Here is a 20151-nt window from a genome sequence, read left to right on the forward strand (position 1 = left end):
TGGCTCAAATTACCCTTATCCCTGAACTCACCATTGATATGTACTCACCTGAGAGGTTGATAGCTGTATAGTGTGTGGGAAGTACACACACTGACAGTACTGTTAAGGCCAGCCACCACTGCTACTGTCACTCCACTCAGCCACCACAGTGCCCTCTGCTCAATGACCCTTGTCTCTGAAACCACCATTGAAGTGTACTCACCTGAACGGTTGATATCTGTATAGTGTGTGGGTAGTACAAGCACTGACAGGACTGCTAAGGCCAGGAGGCACTGCTACTGTCATGCCACTCAGCCACCACAGTGTCCTCTTCTCAAATGACCCTTGTCCCTGAACTCACCATTAATGTGTACTCACCTGAGAGGTTGATATCTGTATAGTGTGTGGGTAGAACAAGCACTGACAGGACTGATAAGGGCAAGAGGCACTGCTACTGTCACTCCACTCAACCACCACAGAGACCCTTGTCCCTGAACTCACCATTGAACTGTACTGACCGCGGAGGTTAATATCTGAATAGTGTGTGGTGGTATAAGCACTGACAGGAGTGATAAGGCCAGGAGGCTCTGCTACCGTTACTGTACTCATCCACCACAGTGTTCTCTGCTCAAATGACCGTTGTACCTGAACTCACCATTGAAGTGTACTCTCCTGAGAGGTTGATATCTGTATAGTATGTGGGTAGTACAAGCACTGAAAGGACTGATAAGGCCAGTAGGCACTGCTACTGTCACTACAAACACCAGAAAAGTGTTCCCTTCCCTGAGGACCACAACATTTTAAAGTTCATATGTTATGTACTCACTGGGATAGTTGGCAGCTGTCAGGTGCTGTGAAGCAGTAAGAGTGACAGGACTACAACTCACAGCAGGAACTGCTCCCCCAAATCAAGACTCCAAAAATATAGTTGGAGGAAACCATTAGTTTAGTGTGTCCAATACAGGGAGTTACATGGCTGCAACTCATAGTAGACTCCCTTAATGTCACTCCAAACACCAGACCAGTATACACTTGCCAAAATACCATTATTTGGGAATCTACACATGAAGTGCATTCATCTAGGGGGATAACACATAACAACTCAATGAAGTACAGGGAGCAACATGACAGCTAAGGCCAACAGGCTCTCTCACAAAATCCATACACAACCACAGTGTGCATCTGTCCCAATACCCTTGTTTGTGAACTCACAATTGTAGTCTACACACCTAGAAGGCTAACTTATGTATACTGTGTACTACTTGGAGTAACATGACCATAACTTCCAGGAGGGCCAGTCCCTGTAACTCCAATCACCAGGACACTATACATAAGTCACAATGCATCTGTCTGTGAACTCACAAATGAAATGTATTTACCTGGGAGGGGCCAAGACCCAGATCATGGTACACTCTATGATGTGGCTAAACACCGAGCTCCATGTTGAGCAGCTAAGTCAAGATGAAATTATTGTGGACAGAAAAAACAGCCCAATCTGTGTGTACCAAAAACATGAACCAAAGACCTCAAGATGCATCACCTGAATGGTATTAGCATCAGACATATTTGCAATGACCTGACCACATGATGTCTATAATCACATATACAACAATGTCTATGGTCTGCCTAGATAACAGTCAACTAGGACCGAAAAGGATCAACGCCACATCCTGTCCAGCCACTGTTTTGCCTGCACTGCTAGCAAGATGTAAGTATATGACTATCCTCCCAAGTGTTAATCAACTGTTTGACTGAAATGGAATTGGTGTATCTCAGAAATGCCAGGTCTATACAATTGGTAGCATATGTACCAGTTACATAAGGAAAACCTGCTAATAGAACTTGTACACAACCTTGGCTAAATGTCACTGTAAATATTGGACGCAGATGTCACAATACAACCTGCAACATTGTATCTCTCACATCAACAGATCGAACTGCCACTGAAAACACCAAGGCCACTGAAGAGACTGCAACTACACCCTTGGAAGAATCCCTGAGTGACGACAACACTCCTGGACGGGAAACAGCCGGATAAACGAGTCGTAAACCACAAAGTTGTGGAAAACAAAAGAGAAACAATGCTTTCGTTTTCCACGACTTCCTTGTTTTAGGGCCTTAACCATGCATGTGTGAACCACGTACATGCATGGTTAAGACACAGAAGGAGGGAGTCTACGCGGTCAAGGAGGAGGTTAGTTGGGCTGGGACTGGGTCTGTTTTTTTGTGAGTGGGGTGGGGGCTCGGGGTGATTAGGGTTTAGAGGCGGGGAGGGGGGGCAGGGTTTAAGTTTTAAGGGTGGGTTGGGGTTCTTTAGGTTTTAGGGGAGGGGGTGGGGACTCAGGGTAATTTTAGTTTTTGGGGGTGGGGCGGGGGGCTCGGGGTGATTAGGATTTAGGGGTGGGGAGGGGGGTCAGAGTTTAGGTTTTAGGGGTGGGTTGGGTTGGGGAGTTGGGGTGCTTTAGGTTTTAGGGGAGGGGGTGGGGACTCGGGGTGTTTTTAGTTTTTGGGGGTGGGGTGGGGGGCTCGGGGTGATTAGGGTTTAGGGGCGAGGGAGGGGGGATCAGGTTTAGGTTTTAGGGGTGGGTTGGGGTGTTTTAGGTTTTAGGGGAGGGGGTTGGGGTTGTGGTAATTATGGGGGTGGGGGTTGGGGTAGTTGTGGGGGTGGGGGGGTCGCAGTAATTCTTAAGGGTGGGGGGCCAGGGGGAACGCATGCTGGAACCGTGCATGCTGATCACTAATGCCTTTACCAGGAATGCCTTTACAACGAAAAATCGTTGTTAAGGCATTCGTGGTAAAGGCATTAGTGATAACAACAAGGTTGTTGTTCCGACTTCGTTGTTGAGGCCTGGATGGTTGAAGCACTCCTTGTTTCAACATAGAACCCTCCTGGATATCTGAACATTGAGGTGGACATCTGAACATTGATGACGGTTCTGGCACATCAGTGCAACCTGGTCAGATGACATCAGTGAGCCTCACCGTGACCACATTGAGTCCTCCCAGCCTGGTTGCATCTACATTTCAGGTAGCTTTTCCCCTCCCCAACCTGTGTCCTGGGGACAGTGACTGCCATCTTGTGCCACCACTCCAGGATCCTGAGTTATAGCAACACACCTCTGACAATGATGGCCCTGGAACCAGTGGTAGGGGGTAAACTGTGCCAAGGGTGCAAGCATGTGAGTGTACGAGTTTTGGGAGGGATGTTGTGGGCCAGCGAAATGAGGTCACTGAGGATGGTTCTAGCCAGGACTCCATCAGCTAAGTCTTGGGAGCCTATCAACAATCCTATGGCGTGGTGGGTCAGGCACTTACCAAACTCAGAGAAATCAAGCAGCTGCTGAAGGACTTCTATTGAGAGTTATTGAAAAGTGGGAGGCCACAATCCACTTCCTGGCCTCCCTTTTAGGGGTGTTCAGAGAGATAAGCAGTATCCTGATCAGGAACCATGAGCAACACCACACCACTTCCTTTGACCCAGCAACACTAGGCCCTTCTACATCGGTGGCAGCCACTGGAAGTGAGGCCCTATCAGGGGCAGCACTCGCCTCAGCCATCCCTGCCTCTTTAGATGCAAAACCCCCTGCAAGCACGGATTTCCACACAAGATTCCAGGAAGTATGGATGGCAATGCACCAACCACTTCAAGCAAGTGACTACCTGATTTCACTCCTTTGTGTTCTAGTTATTCACTCTGTTAACTGTTCTCCAACCATGTTCCATCTTCCATGGTAGCAGGGCACTGGACTTTGGACTCCAAATGTTATGGCATCTACTATATAATTTCATCAACCATGACTGATCCTCTCATTTTCATCCTCTGTAGCATCTTTTTATTTATTTCTGGCACCTATGTAAATAAACTCTCCAAGCAGAAAAACATTGCGGCTTGCTTCTGTTCCACATGTTGAAATGTTGAGATGTAAGCTCTTGTGATGCACATGAGGAAAACACAAACTGGTAATGGACGGAGGAATATGTCACAGGTAGTGCAATGCTATGGATTAAAAGCAATACACTGATACAAGTGTCTGGTCACACTAAACGTTTTATTGCACTGCACATCACATAGGCTGTCAAAATGCCTGCACTGTCATAGTCAAGAATGTCTGAACCATATTGAAGCAAGCTATATGTGCCAAGGTACCGTCCGCCAGACCACAGAAGAAAAAGCCTTGTCAGACCTTGCCTCGTAGATTAGTGGATGTTGTCACCAGCTTGGACCTTATCACATACCAAAACATGGTCTGCCAACATAACATAAGCCATGACAGACGGAAGGAATTACACTAGTCCCTGATCCTGGTTCCATTCCATTACAATGAAAAAGCATCTGTGGGAAAGATACAACCTCTGTCAGTGTTGTGGCACAGGCACTCTGGCCTGCGCTTAGAAAATACATCTACAGCTGCAAACAGGTCATTGTCAACACAATGTGAAAGGATCATGCATGGATTGCACTTGATTAGAACATATCTCAATGCCATATGATAAAACACATGTGACAACTGGACCAACACACCACATCAAACCAGTGTATACTGCACTTCAGATTTCCTTCCACAAACTGTTCAAGCTGCCTTGGCACAGGACTCATACACCCTAAATCTGCGACCAACATTACCTGGATAAATCCATGTCCTTTTCCTATGTCAGAACAGCATCAGATACCAGCCAATGTCACAACTCTGAAATGCCCACATGAGGATGACATGTTGAAGGTACCTGGATAATAAAGAATACAATGAGTTTAGGTTGGGAATTTCTGCATATGACCATAAGCTCATATCAAACATCAATGGACACACTTACATTGCAGTGAGACTGATGCAAACCCTGCATATCATCAAGGCAGTGAAATGTTCAAGTCTGACTTTGCAAGCAAAGTTTGGATGTATACTGTAAAGCATAACATCCACAATCTGTAAGGGAAACACCCTACTCCACACATCCTAACATATATAGGCGGTCATTCTGACCCTGGCGGTCATGGACCGCCAGGGCCGGGGACCGCGGGAGCACCGCCAACAGGCTGGCGGTGCTCCCAAGGGCATTCTGACTGCGGCGGTATGGCCGCGGTCAGAAACGGAAAACCGGCGGTCTACCGCCGGTTTTCCGCTGCCCTGAGGAATCCTCCAAGGCGGCGCAGCTTGCTGCGCCGCCATGGGGATTCCGACCCCCTCACCGCCATCCTGTTCCTGGCGGTTGTGACCGCCAGGAACAGGATGGCGGTGAGGGGTGTTGTGGGGCCCCTGGGGGCCCCTGCAGTGCCCATGCCAATGGCATGGGCACTGCAGGGGCCCCCGTAAGAGGGCCCCATAATGATTTTCAGTGTCTGCCATGCAGACACTGAAAATCGCGACGGGTGCTACTGCACCCGTCGCACCCTTCCCACTCCGCCGGCTCCATTCGGAGCCGGCTTCCTCGTGGGAAGGGGTTTCCCGCTGGGCTGGCGGGCGGCCTTCTGGCGGTCGCCCGCCAGCCCAGCGGGAAACACAGAATAACCGCGGCGGTCTTCTGACCGCGCAGCTGTATTCTGGCGGCTCCCGCCGGCACCGCGGTTACCGCGGCCGGCGGGAGTCAGAATGACCCCCATAGTTCCTCATACAGTCACAGTGATGACATAACAATACTTACCAACACTCAGGTAAAGAAGTGATTGATGAAATCTGCCTGCAAGTCTTCACCTTCCTCCTCATCACTGTCATCCTCACTTGGCATTTCAGGATTCTCAGCTGGTGGCACTGCTGGCTCCCCCTTAACTAGAATGTATGGGATATTCCTCCACAGGGCAATGTTGTGGAGCACTCATCAGGCAAAAATTATCTTACACACTTTTTTGGGTGAGTAGAGGAGGGCTTCACCTGTCTTCTCCAGACACCCACATCTGGCCTCCAGGAGCCTCAAAGCATGCTCCATGACATGCTGTGCTCTTCCAGAGGCATCATTGAAGCGGACTTCCCCTGCCGTAGTTAGGTTCCTCACTAGCGTCAACAACCATGGACGGTTTGGGTATGCAGAGTCCCCTGTTATGGGACGGACCATATGTGCAACTATGAGTCCCTCTCAGTGGAATTGCTGCAGCAGAGAGTGCACACACACAAACAGGACAGATTTGACTTACCAACCAGCCAGGCCCACTCTGGGTATAGTTGTGACATCAGTTGGGGGATTACGATGTTCCCTATAATGAAGGCATCATGGACTGAATCCGTAAAACAGGCACAGACTTGTGAAATTTAGAGATCCCCAAAACAAGCCACTTGGACATTGATGGAATTGAAGTTCTTCCTGTTGCAATACACTTGTTCATTGCCTTGTAGTGGGACCAAGTGAATATGTGTTCCATCAATGGCTCCCACCACATGTGGGATGTGTGCCAAACCATAGAAGTCAACCTTCACATGGGTCAAATCCTTACATTGAGGACAATGGATACAGCTGTCCAGGTGATTCAGCATTGCTGAAAGTACATCCTTCAAACCCAGAGTGAACATAGGATGGGGAATCCCAGCAGATCGGGCCACTGTATTTTGAAAGGATCCTGTGGCCAGGAAGTGCAAAACACCCATAACCTGTGCAAGGGTGGTATGCGTTTTGAATGATGAATGGCAGGCATCAGATCTGGCTCCAAATGACGACATATGTCCACAGTTGTCAGCTTATTCAGACAGTAGATCTGGATGATTTGGCGTTCTTCCATGGTCTGAAGGTCTGGTAGTGGATGAAGGAAAGGAGGTTGTCTGATCCTTCATCTCTCTGGGTACCTATGTATGACAAGACATGAGTATTGCCATTATTCAATTTGTCCCTTGAAACATACAGGGTGCATGCCAATGTGAAAAGTGTCACAAGGCATGTATTGAGGTGTGGACATGATAAACGGTGCACATCACATCTAAAAATCACACAGCAGTCACATGTCATCCCCTTGTTACCTCATGAAACTGATCATCACCAACTGTGCAATAAAACATGTCCCTTGGACTGTGAATTGATGTCTCAAGCATTAAAATGGCCTTTGTCAGAGGGTATGTGCCCTATTACAAATCACCATTTATGCTTAGCAATGAACAACAATGGTGTTTGAGTAGAAGGAGCCATATGACAGGTAATGAAAAGCAGGCTATGATGCAAAACTCAACTATTTTGGAGGTGTGACACATTTGTCGGAGCCATATAACACATTTCAGGGCTCTAAAATAGTGGATGGATGCCTTACCTACTCCACTGGACATTAGGAACCACCCGCAAGTGCCTGCAGAAGTCGTCATGGCGGTAGGCGGTTGCAACCACAGCAGATACAGCCATAGGCTAACATTGATGCCAGTGGCAGTCGTAAGCCAATGGATGTGTCGGCAGGCAGTGGCATCCGTGTACATGTCGGACGTGATCCCCATGTTCTGCAAAATTCCTTACATGACTCCTGACACTGCTGCCAGCAAGACCTCCACAACCTGAGCTGCTGTGTACTACCTCTGAAAGCAATCATGCCACATCCAGCAGGTAATAGGGGCCCAGCCTTGTCATCAGAGGAGCTGGAGAACCTGGTGTCTGAGGTCCTACCCCTGTATGGACAGCACTGTGGTGCACAAGAGGAGCAGGTAAGTGCCTCATGTGCATAGTTTTCTCTGTAGTTCAACATATGTTCCCTCCTCACAGTCAAGAGTGTGAACATGTGTGGCAGTATGTGAACTCAAAGCCCTGTAGGTGCAGTCAGTGTGCATCAATGAGAGAGTCAATATGCATGTCTTTGTGTTTAGTGCCAGGTATTGACTTCTGATACAATGTGGTGTGTGTGTGTGTGTGTGTGTGTGTATTGGGTGTTCCCTGATCTTCCCTATGTTAGATGCACATAACTAAGTGAGGTTACATTACAACCATCCCCAGGCATCTCTGACCTCATGGATGTTATCAATGTGAGAGCACATGCATTTGCATGACAGCATGAGCTGTGTATGCATGCTGTATGTGTCAGTTGTGTGTAATATGAGCAATGTGTATGGTGCCACAGACATTTCAAACGACATCTTCCCTTCCTAAACTGTTGTTTGGAAAGCATATCTTGACTTACCATCATGATATCCCAGAACATCATGTTATGAGGCCGATTCTTGCCTCACTGGTAATATGCAGTGTATTGAAACACTATCCACTGTGAATGTAAATGGTATTAGGGAAGAGCTGATGATCTATGACTGATGTGCACTTGGCATCTTTGTCAATGTGTGTTTCAGAGCCTTGACAGGTCCCTTGATCAAAGAGCCCTGTGGTCAGCTTCCTACAGGTCATATGTATTCTGTGCTGGCTCATTGCATTTCTGACATTACATAAGTGCAAAAAGTGTGTTGTTTACTGATAACCCATGATATTGAACTCGGTTGCTTGATCACATTGCAGAAAATGTACAATGCATGCCTATGTAATTCTGAAGTTAATCTATGTATTATGGACACATGTCAAAAAAGTGTGTTTTGTGTTGATGATGAGAAACACGGACCCCACCCCCTGAAGTGGCTTGAGTCTGCATCCTTATTTGCACATGTCCACACATGGACAGGCTAGACTCTTTCTGTGCCCACCATGCCAATCCCTTCATTGTTACCCATTTGTAATGTTAGAGTTTGTACCCTGGCAGTAGCCCATAGGGACTGTATACAGAGGATCATTATCACAGATTGTGAGTATTTTGATGCATTCATGGCTGAGGAGTTTACCTACCAGAAGCCACATAGGTGTGACGTGTCTCATAGTGTTTCTGATCTCTGTCAGATTTTGATATCATGCCCCACAAGAAGTCAGCTGACCTACCTAGTCAGTGTAGGTCCTGAGCTGGGTGGTGAGTAGGGCTGCATATTGGGAAGTGTTTGTAGTCATCTCCCTGTTTTCAGTGACTGCTATGTGCCACATTTGGGCAGTATGGGCAACACATGTCGTTCTTATCTTTGTATACCAACATGTGTATGATTCAGCCATTTTTATGCGACTTGTTGACATAATTTCTTGTCTTGTCTTTTGCATCTATGAAGGTCAATGCCCATCAGAAGAAAGGGATTTGGAGAGCCATCCCCAAGAAGGTGCAGACCCTGGGGGTCCACAGCCAGCGGAGCGCCCACTGTCACAAGAGGTGGGAGGACCTGAGATGATGGGCCTGGAAGGTCGCGGAGGCCCAGCTGCTCCTGTCCTCCCAACGTGGTTGGAGTGTCCGTTGGACAATGACCCATCTAATGGCCCACATTCTGGCGGTGGCCTACCCAGAGCTGGATGGGTGTTTGAGGGCAGCACAGCAGCCACAAGGGGGTGAGTACACAGAAAATTCCTGCCTGTCCATTGCCAGGTGATTGAGTGAGGTACTGATTGCTCCCCCAGACAACGAGGGTTGAGCCATGTGTCACACAGTAGTTGGGACATTGTTTGTGTTGACATGTCATGTGTATCAAACTGGTGTGCCATGCCTTCTGAACCTGGGACCTAGGACACAACTAGGGGGAATCCACAGAAAATCTGTTCAATAGGAACCACAAATGGCTGTGTATAGTGATAATTTATTGCTTATTGTCCTAGTGGGTGTAATTTCTATCCAACATATCACTATTCCTACATTTTACAGGCCAAATGGAAGTAGGTTGTAAATCACTGTCTTCTGCCAGGTGACTGGGTATATGTGTATGTAGACAACTGTCACCCAGGAGCTAGTTATCTTCAGTGTATGATAGGGGTTGGTGCCTCCCTGCAGTCTGTGATGTATAGGTGTCCTTCATACATATGCCATGGCTTACATAGCTATTTGTTTGCAGCTGTAGCAAACTACTTTCCCTTGGTAAGTGGGGAATGTCTATTGACATGAATGATGTGTCAGCACTGTTGCCAGCATTCCTTGTGCCTACATGCCAGCATGTGTCTTTTTCTCTGTAGGTAACATTTATATGCTGCAGTTCCATGCATTTTCTACCTATGTTCATGGGATGAAGGTTGTATTCCCTCACATATATGTGCATGGGAAACTGTTAGTGGAATTGTAAATCTACTATGAGTGTCCATTTCATGTGGTGCCACAGACAGGAGAGTGTCACCTTTATTCATTGTTTGACATATACTTTAATGTGTCACAGTCTTTCATTTGACATGTAGGACTGCAGTCGCTATGAAAGAGATGACAGGTATGCCAAGAGTGTGGCACCACTTTGTATTTATCCATGCTCTTGATGTGGAATCATGTAGATAAGTGCGCTGCACATGTGTAATGGTTGAGGATTGTGCCTTAACTGTTGGCTTGCATAATGGAGTGAGTTGCAGTGATGTGGACGTCACATGTGTCTGGGTACATGCATTCATCCACAGGCAGACACTAGGATTGGCATGCCCAAGAATTGATTAGTGATGTTGGTGCTCATTGGGCAAGAGGTTAAGACCCTTCTATTATTATTTTAACATTCTGTGTCTCTACAATATGCAGAGAACAGATGTCTACTACAGAAACACTCAGAAGATGTTATTGCAATGGGTGTCAGACATTACTGGTGACTATCCTGGGTTTTGCTAATTCATTGTTTTATTTATTCTGCAGACATCTTGAACCTGATGTCAACAGTGTTCCATTCAATGCCACATGTGAGGCCTATCTGATTTACACTGATACTACCTCCTATTGTGGCAGATGTCACATGGTGGAGTGTACATTGTTGAAATGTTTCCTGTGTGACATACTATTTCCATGTCACCTACTCTAGGATATTGAAATTTTGTGATCCACTTAGCAGGATTTCAGGGCATAATTTCTAATTGTTGTTTCATTATGTATGTGCAAAACAGATGTGTGCATGACCTTGTGTGGGATATGTGAGAATGGAATTTGCAATGGGATACTGTTGTTTTCCAGTAGTTAACTGAGGTCTGCTGCATGTGGGACAGCTTTGAGGATGAAGAGGACTCCCATTTGTTGTATGGTTAGTGTGGTTCAAAGACTTCTCCCATGCAATTGTAGTTGAATGAGGTCCTGATTTTACTATGGGCCACTGTAGTAAATCCAGAAGGCATGCATGCATATGGCATGGCACACGTATGCATCACTTAGAGGAGTTTTGCTTGGGCCTACTTGACATAATTGTATTTTTTGTCAATCTGAGTTGTGGTTGAGGTGTTTTAATGGACATTTGATGCCCATATTCCTCTTTGACCTTGCAACATCAGCAGATGCAAGCGGAAGAGAAGGGGTCTAGCCAAGTAGGGACGCATCTGGCCACGGGACCACAGGTCAAGAGACAACTGACACAGAGGACCCAGTGGCCTAGAGGGTGAGAAGAGGGCCATGGGGAGGACGGATCTGCATCATCATCATCATTCTCAGATTCCTCTTCCAGTTGTCACTCCCTAGTGGTGGCAGACAAATCGGGCAACCCTGCCCCATCTTTGTCCACCACCCCGCACTATCACTGCCCTCCATGTTGCTCCCCACCTAGTTGGCTGTGCCCACTCACCCAAGAGAGTGGGTGTCTTCTTTGCTACAGGCACCTCTGCCCAAGCCCCTGTTACCCCTGCTGCCTTCATTAAGGAGGCCATTGACCTCCTGAGGAGTATCTCTCTGGGTCAGTCAGCTATTGTGAATGCCATCCAGGGATTGGCACGTTAGTTGCAACAGATTAACGCATTCCTGGAAGGCATTCATGGTGCAATGGCTGGACTACAGAGATCTTTTCAGGCTCTGGTCTACAAACTGATGGCAGCCAGTCATCCCCCACCTTTCGTCCCCCATTCACTTCCCTCATCCCAGTCCAAATCCCCCCTTCACCTACCTCCCCAAACAGATCTGTAGACATCCACCTCAACAGACAAATGAAGTACACATAAACACAAGCACCACAAGACATGCCTGCATGCACATGAACAACACCTACCTACAGACACTACAACAGTGACAACATCTACCCTCCCCAGCATCACACACATGATATCAAGCATACCCTCAGATACCACCACAACAGTCACTGACACAGCCACCACACCCATCCTTCCCGCAGACCCCATCAGACCCATAGACGTCCACCAAAAGCACCAAACCTGCAGACACCATAACTACAGATACACATACATCCACCACATATAGCCAACCAGCAGTCACCACCTTAACAGACACACACCCAACCACCATGGAATCTCCCACAACCCCCACCTCCGTCCCCCAAAAGCACACAAACACCTACACTCACCCACCCAGCAGACACCCACCACACACAAGCATACCTCACCTGAGCACGCACCCATGACATCCACACCTACACTGCCTATAACCAGTAATTCAACCTCCAAACTCCAACCCCTTTCTGATGACTGTCCCACTGAATCCAAAAAAGTGTTCCTATGTGAGCTTGACCTTACCCTTGTTCTCCCCCCACGTTCCACACACAAAATGATCACACCCAGCTCTAAGGCCATCCCTTCCACCTCTAAGGCCTCCCCTGCCCGCCTGCAAGCACCCAAAACTCCTCCACCACCAAGAACAAACCCACCCCTCCCAAGAAGAATCCCACCCCTCCCAAAAAAAACACCCCTCCCAAGCCCAAATCCCTCCCTCCCAAATCCAATCCCTTCACCCTAAGGCGCCCGCCTCCTTGATATCCCTTCCTGTGGAGGTTCCATGGCAGCTGGAAGTCAAGTCTAGGTACAACACTGTGCATTTTTGGGCCTATTTTGGATTGGCCCCTTGCCTTTGGACTTGAAGAATTTCAAAGTTAATAACCCCAAATAGTTTGTGTTTTTTGGGTGCACATTTGTCCTACAATTCCTTTAACACCATTATGTTGTTCCTGATTAATTTGTGTTGTGTGCCTGTAGGTGTGTGTGTGTTTGAGCCTGTTTGCTGCTCCATGTGATGTTGTTTGCAGTATGTTAGTTTGTGGGCAGTGCTGGTGTCCCCCAAGAGAAGGGTATATGTTGTGTGTATGGATATGTGTCTGTAAATGCAATGTTGGTGTCATGGCATTGTGTAGTATTTGGTATGGTAAGTATTTATTTTTGTGCCGTGTAATGTGGGCACATATATTGTTTGACTTGTCCCCCTGATATGGCATCTGTAAGTATCTGATGTGTGTCATCTTGAGTTTTGTTTGTGCAGACAGGGAGTATGTTCAGTTGTGCTTGCTGTGTTTGAATTTACCTGTGCATGTGTCCATTTAGGTGTGTGTCTCTTGCAACTAGTTCCTGTAGGGGTATGTCCCATGCAGTAGGAGTTGTATGTGCTTTGATGACTAGCCCTTCCCCATTGTGCATATGTGTATGACATTTGGGTTTAGTATTGTTTGTCCCTGGGACCCATGTAGGGCTATTTCCTGTGCACATGTTGTTTGAGGGACCTGTTCAAGGTGATGTATGTCCCAGATTTGTCACCTTCCCTGGTTGTCCCAGTTACCCCCCTATTTGTGCAGGTATAGTTGTCATGTTTTCTTTGTCTATTTGTCTCTCTGTTACATACATGTCATTACGCTTCCATTGTGTTGTGAAGTGTGTGAAGTGTGTGTCCATTGCAGGGTTGTTTCATGGTGGTGTTGTTTGTGTTCCATTCCACATTGATACATATGTGTATTGTGTGAGTGGACAGTCCCGGGCCAGTGGTGTGACAATGTTGTGTAGCCTTCACTCTCTCTGTGCCTTAGCTGTGTGACTGTGTGTATTTGTATAGCTTTGGGGTGCAGTGTGAGTGTGCTGCCCAGAGGGGGTGCATAGTAACTATTTGCATGTCCATGTTGATGTTTGTTTGTGGGTGTGTGTGAGCTGCGACGCGTACCTGCTGTCCATGGCGTGCCCCCTCATGATGTGCAAGCAAGCTCAACATGCTGTTTTAAAGGTTAATGATACAGGCAGTGTTGGTGTCCAGGGCAGCATAGATTTTGTTGTGTTTCAATGAGGAGGAGCAGCAGCAGCATGGCATTTGTGAAGGGGTCCATGGCGACAGCAGACGTGTAAGTCTGCCTGCAGGTGAAGGTCTCCCTTTATACTGTCCATTTCCTCCTTCTAAGACTTGGTGGTTGGACAGCCAAGGTCACATTGGCAGTGTTCAACCTCGTAATGAGTCTAACAGAAACACAGGCTCTGTCCGGCTGTTTGTGCTTCCTCGTGACCGTGGTGGTCTGTGCTACCTGGCAGTGCTGGCAGACCGCTTGTGGCCTTTTGTTAGTGCAATCACCATACTCATAATACGGTGGTCCGATTGCCAGGTCGACGGCGGACCGGCCACCGCCGTTGTGGTCCGCGGACTTCCAAACTCGTAATCAGGCCCTAAAGGTAAAATCTCCAACCATGTTGAACTCAGTTGGTGTATTTGATTCACGCTCCATCTTGGTTGGCTTCAAACCACATCTAGGCAGCAGTCTACTGCGACCAGTTCGCCCATCTTTAAAAAACATCATATCTCTTATTTCCCTTATTAGATATTTGTCATTTTAGTGTCACTCTGTTCATTAAAAAATTCTCTATTTTTGAAATTGGAGTGAGAGTTTCATTGTGTTTTTAACCTTGTAACTGTTTTGGTAGTTCTCAATGATTTACACATTTTCTGCACTTAAGCCTGCCTGGTCTGTCTGTCATAGCTAGCAGAGTTTGAGCTCAGGTTTAAATTACAGAAAACATTACTGGACTTAACAAGCAAGATAAGGGTGGTGGTCAAAGCAGCTTTAAAAGACAAGCTTAACATATCTAATAAAATGTCATCCAGTACCCTGCAAATCTTACTGTGAGCTCGAGAGTACACCTTAATGTTTTCTCCTTGGTGCTACAGAGTTACATTCAGGGGCAGATGTGGCTTTTTTGCTTTAAAAAAAGGGTACTGTTCGAAACAGGGTTTCTGGTTGGCTAGTGTATGCACCTAAGCCAGGCAGAACCCACCCACTCTAGTCAGGGTGAGGGAGTTACACACCGAAGATAACCCCTGCTCACACCCTTGGTAGCTTAGTACGAACAGTCAGGCCTATCTCAGAGGCAATGAATAAAGCGTTTGCACAACACCTACAACACACGTGACGCACTATCCCCACCACAAAGGAAGCACAACACAGAGTTATATAAAAATAAACTGCATCGTATACAACATTATTAGACCAAACACAATATGTCAGTAATACCCTGCACCTCAAAGCAGTTGTCAGAATGTTACACAATACTGTTATTCTGCAGAGATCAGCTGTAATCACACATAACACAAAGGTTACTTATTATTCTGAAACATAAGCAGTAGTTAGGAACACATTACTACAGAAATGCACTCATCATAAAAATATCATAAATTCCCATACCAGGAACTTTAGAAAATATGGCAAGTCATAAAAACATATTAACATAGAATGCCCATAAAAGGAACATTAGCAAATATATGGCAAATCATACCAAAAAGAGATAAGCATAACAGTCCCAGCAAACCCATAAAAGGAACATCTGAAAGCGTATTTCTATTTCCAGTATCTGTTTTTATGACAAAATGGCACATCTAGTGCCATGAAGTAAAATAAGGGGGGCCCCTGGCACTCCTCCATGCCAAACAGTGGCTGCTCTGCTGATTTGAGGAAAGGGGGCAGCATGCACCCTCTCTGTTTTTATATAGAGCCCGCCTGGGGACCCGTGATCCCTGTGGCCCCCCCGGGCCACAGCAGCCCCTCCAAAGGGAAGGGGCAGAGCTGAAACCCCGATGAGAGGCAAAAGAGGGGAGCTTGCGGTGTGGGGGGCCTCCAGTGAGGCTTCCGCCCCACCTGTGATCTCTAAGGACAAAATAAAGGACCCCGTGGGGTGGGGAGCCTCTGATGAGGTTTCCTCCGACCCGTCCAGCCAACGCCGACTCGCTCGCACCTGATCTGGTGTGCGAGTCTAGGGCTGTTGCCCAGGCCGCAGTGGTTATCCAGCACAGCAGTTGGAGCCAGATGGTGCCCCAGGGGCACTCCTCAGAGTGTGCTTTGCCCTGGGGACACGCTAGGAGCTCGCTCGCTCCTGACTTTGTTTCTTTGGTGCCCTGGGGGTGCAAGGGGCAGCTTGTCTCCAGCGCACTTGAAATTTACAAAGCCCGAGTGGCGGCGGTGATTCTGGAATCTGCAAAAGTGCTTTACCAAGTGTGAAAAGGGAATAAAAACCACAGCAATCCCAGGTGCTTTTACAATTAAGTGGGGTGCTTTGCAAGTGCTATGGCAGCAGGTAGAGCTCTTTTTCAGGCGTTAATTTCACAAGAAAGTAGGTGCTTTTCCAGGCTGCAGCAGGTGACGGCAGGGGTCAGGGGCCACAGCACCCTGCCCTGGAGGGGCACACAGATGGACCACAGGGAGGCAGGACCCAGCAGCATGCCAGCACAAAGGGTTGCATTCAGTGGCAGTTCCTCCAGGTGACCAAGAAGGTCACAGGTCAGCACAACAGCAGCAGTCCAAGGCGGTTCCTTGTGAGTCTCTCCAGCAGCATTCTGTGTCTAGTTACAAGTAAGTTAAGTCCAGAGTGTCTCCAAACTGTGGTGAAAAATCCGCTATACTTATACTCAGTTTTGCAATGGTTTAACAAAGGAGGGTAGAGGAGGTTCCAACCAGTTACAGCTGGTTCTTGGAGTGCCACCTCTCTCCTCCAGCGCAGGCTCCAAACATCAACTGGGGGTAAACAACCCTTTTGTGCGAGGCCAGGGCACAGCCTTTACAGATGCATGTGTGCCCCGTCTCCCCCTTCTCTCAGCCCAGGAAGACCATTCAAAATGCTGATGCACCTCTGTGGCACCCCCACTCTCCCTGTGTACAGACTGTCTGCAAGGTATGCACAAAGCCCAACTGTCACTCTGCCCAGACGTGGGTTGGAGTCAAGCTGCAAAACACCAGAGTCATAAGCACAGAGAAATGCTCACTTTCTAGAAGTAGCATTTCTGTAATAGCAAAACAAACAAAAAATCCACTTACACCAGTAAGCAGCATTTTTTACTACCATTACAGCCGTACCAAACATGCCTACACTGCCACTCATAAATCAGGCAATAGCCCTTAGACATAAGGCATGGCATTTCCAATGCAATCCTATGAGAAGGCAGCACTCACAGCAGTGAGAAACCAAATAGGTTGTTTGTCACTACCATGACAGACCACGCAACCAGGCACATGTCCTGCTTCTACATACATAGCACCCTGCCCATAGGGCTAGCTAGGGCCTACCTTAGGGGTGACTTACATGTAGCAAAAGGGGAGTTCTGGGCCTGGCAAGTAAATTTAGATGCTAGGTCCTTATGGCAGAAAACTGCACATGCAGGCCCTGCGCTAGCAGGCCTGAGGCAGGTTTGAAAAGCTACTTATGGGGGTGGCGCAAGCAGCACTGCAGGCCCACTAGTAGCATTTAATTTACAGGCCCTGTATATAGAGATACCACTGTACAAGGGACTTACAGGTAAATTGAATGTGCCAATTAGGTATAAGCCAATCATTCCAACTTTAGTAGGGAGAGCACCTGCACTTTAGCACAGATCAGCAGTGGTAAAGTGCTCAGAGTCCTTGAACCAGCAGCAAAAGGTCAGAAAAATAGGAGGAAGGAGGCAAAAGGTCTGGGGATGAACCCGCAAAAAGAGCCCGGTCCAACAGGTAAATACTAATTATTCCTGCTATTTGAATTGTGGAGTAATTGTGTGGTCTTATGATCACTGGGAAGCTGGCATGCAACACCACCAGTCTTACTGCAGAGTGTAATGAAAGAGTCATATGGAAGCATCTGTGGTTAGACACAGAATTTTATTTATTAATATTCAGAAAAGAAAAATGTATACCTCATCAGAATCCTGGGAAACTTTTGCACAGTCTGAAGGATCTAGCACAAAGGTTGTGGTTGCCTTATATAACCAATTTCTAGTATATCATTGGCTTCATTGTCATGGAAACATTCTTTGAGGCCCTTCCCATCATCACCCATAAATGGGGTTCAAAACCACCCCAATCTTTGCCTGAAAGAAGTCATCAACTTGACCATTTAATCAAAATCCTGACTTCATCCACATATTTGAACTACAGAGTTCAATTTGAAACTCGCTGTCAGGCAGAATGAACCTGAACCCAATACACCACTCTGCCCAAAGGTTCCTTTTCCCAGAAACCAAGGACCCCATAGCTCAAACCCACCACTTACCAGTCTGAACAGAGTCCTGAGCATTTCACAGTGACTCTAATGTTACATGTATGAGGAGTGTGGATCATAGAAATTGCCCTCACAGTTGTCAACTGAATGTATGCTACAAGATCCATATGTTATACCAAAAATCTGAGTAGTCCACTTTTCCTTGGGAAATTCAAATTCATGGACAACATATTAAAGTGATTTTTGACATTCATTTCAGTGCATTTTATACTGAAACATCTTGCTGCCCTTTCCAAATATGCATCAGAACCAGGTTATAGATCAAGAGTTTAAGTGGTAATCAAAACCAATATCTCATGGCAATAGTTACTCTCCAATTAGAAGAAAATACTGTTCCTAACCTACCAAGCTTGGAGAGGTGACCAAGGATTTTATAAATAAGGTCAATAATCTCACATTTGAGAAATAATTAAAAGACACTACGGCCCTCAATATGACACTGGCGGTGACTGTTAAAGTGGCGGTAATACCGCCAACAGGCTGATGGTAATTACCGCCAAATTATGACAATGGCGGTGATAAATCCCATAGACAGCCAATGTACCACAGCATCTGCCAGTGCGTTAATACCACTGACCACAGCGGTAGCCATTAACAGCCAGGCAGAAGGCAAGGTACAGCCCACCATAATATGACACTGCAAACGCCCAGGATTTCCGGAGTGGTACCAACGCTATCAAAAGCCTGGCGGAAACACATCATAGAAGACCAAAAACTCACCAACAGAGACACAGAGAAGACCAATGCCGTCATGGAACCGGAACTGCAAGTCTTCCCGATGCTCTTCTACACCATCCTCCACCTGGAACACCAATGCCGATGAAGGCAACGACGGTGAGTACAGCCGTCTAGCAAACAAGGGAGGGCGGGTGGAAAAAGAGAGTGACACACACACATGCACGACACACACCAGACACACACTCACCATACACATAACCAGCTGCAGAAGTAAACCAATGGAGTGAGAACCTTTTCTGACATTGGTGGTTGAGTGGGAACCTCTTCTGACATTGGTGGTTGAGTGGGATCTTTCCCTTTCCTGGCTGGTGGAGTGGGATCCTTCCCTTTCCTGGCTGATGGACTGGGATCCTTCCCTTTCCTGGCTGGTGGAATGGGAACCTTCACTGTCTTGCCTCCACGACCAGGAGGTGCCTCCACTGTCCCCGTGGACTGTTTGGCTGAGGTGCTGTGCTGGGTCGTTGGGACCCTGTTCTTACAGGCAGGATGGGGGAGAGGGAGGGAAGAAGTCAAGTTGGGCAGGGAAAAGCTTCTTCTGCACGGTGGGGCAGGATGAGGGAAGAGGGATGGGATTGGAGGCTGAGGGAGTGGTTGTTGGAGGAGTACATCTGCTAGACTTAGGGGCAGGTGCATGGGCAGTGTGCTGATGTGAAGTGGATGGCTGTTGGGTGTCTGAGTGCCTGCGTTTGTGTCCTTTAGGAGGGGGGGGACCGACAGGATGGGAGAGAACACAGGGGACAAGTGGATGGATGTTGTAGAGGTGTCTGCTAGTGAGGTGTGTGTGCTGCTTGGTGTGGTGATGCTGTGGGTGGCTGTTGAAGCAGTGCATGCAGGTGTGAGTTTGGATGACACTGTGAGGGAGGAGAAGGGGAGGCAGTGGAGGCAGTGGACGCAGTGGATGTGTGTGCAACTGTCTGTTGTTTGTGTGAGTGCTTCTGGACTGAAGTGTGGTGCCTGTGTTTGACTGTGCCACTCTTGTGTGATGTCTTGTGTGCATGCTTGTCTGTATGTGTGCATGGGATGGGTTGGGGTTGAGGAGACTGGGACTGGGAAGTGGTAGTTGGAGGGGGGAAGGTAGGAACATGACTGTCATCAGAGAGGAGGCCAGAGCCTGAATCGATCTCTGTTGGGCTGCCAATCCACCGTGGATGCTCTCCAGGAATGCATTCCATTGCTGCACCAGGGATGCCAGCCCTGGATGGCATTCACAATGGCTGACTGCCCTACAGAGATGGATCTCAGGAGGTCAATAGCCTCCTCATTCAGAGCAGCAGGGCTGCCTGGGGCAGGGCCTGAGGTGCCTGGGGCAAA

The sequence above is a fragment of the Pleurodeles waltl genome, chromosome 10 (assembly GCF_031143425.1).
Source record: "Pleurodeles waltl isolate 20211129_DDA chromosome 10, aPleWal1.hap1.20221129, whole genome shotgun sequence".
Classification (NCBI taxonomy): Eukaryota; Metazoa; Chordata; class Amphibia; order Caudata; family Salamandridae; genus Pleurodeles; species Pleurodeles waltl.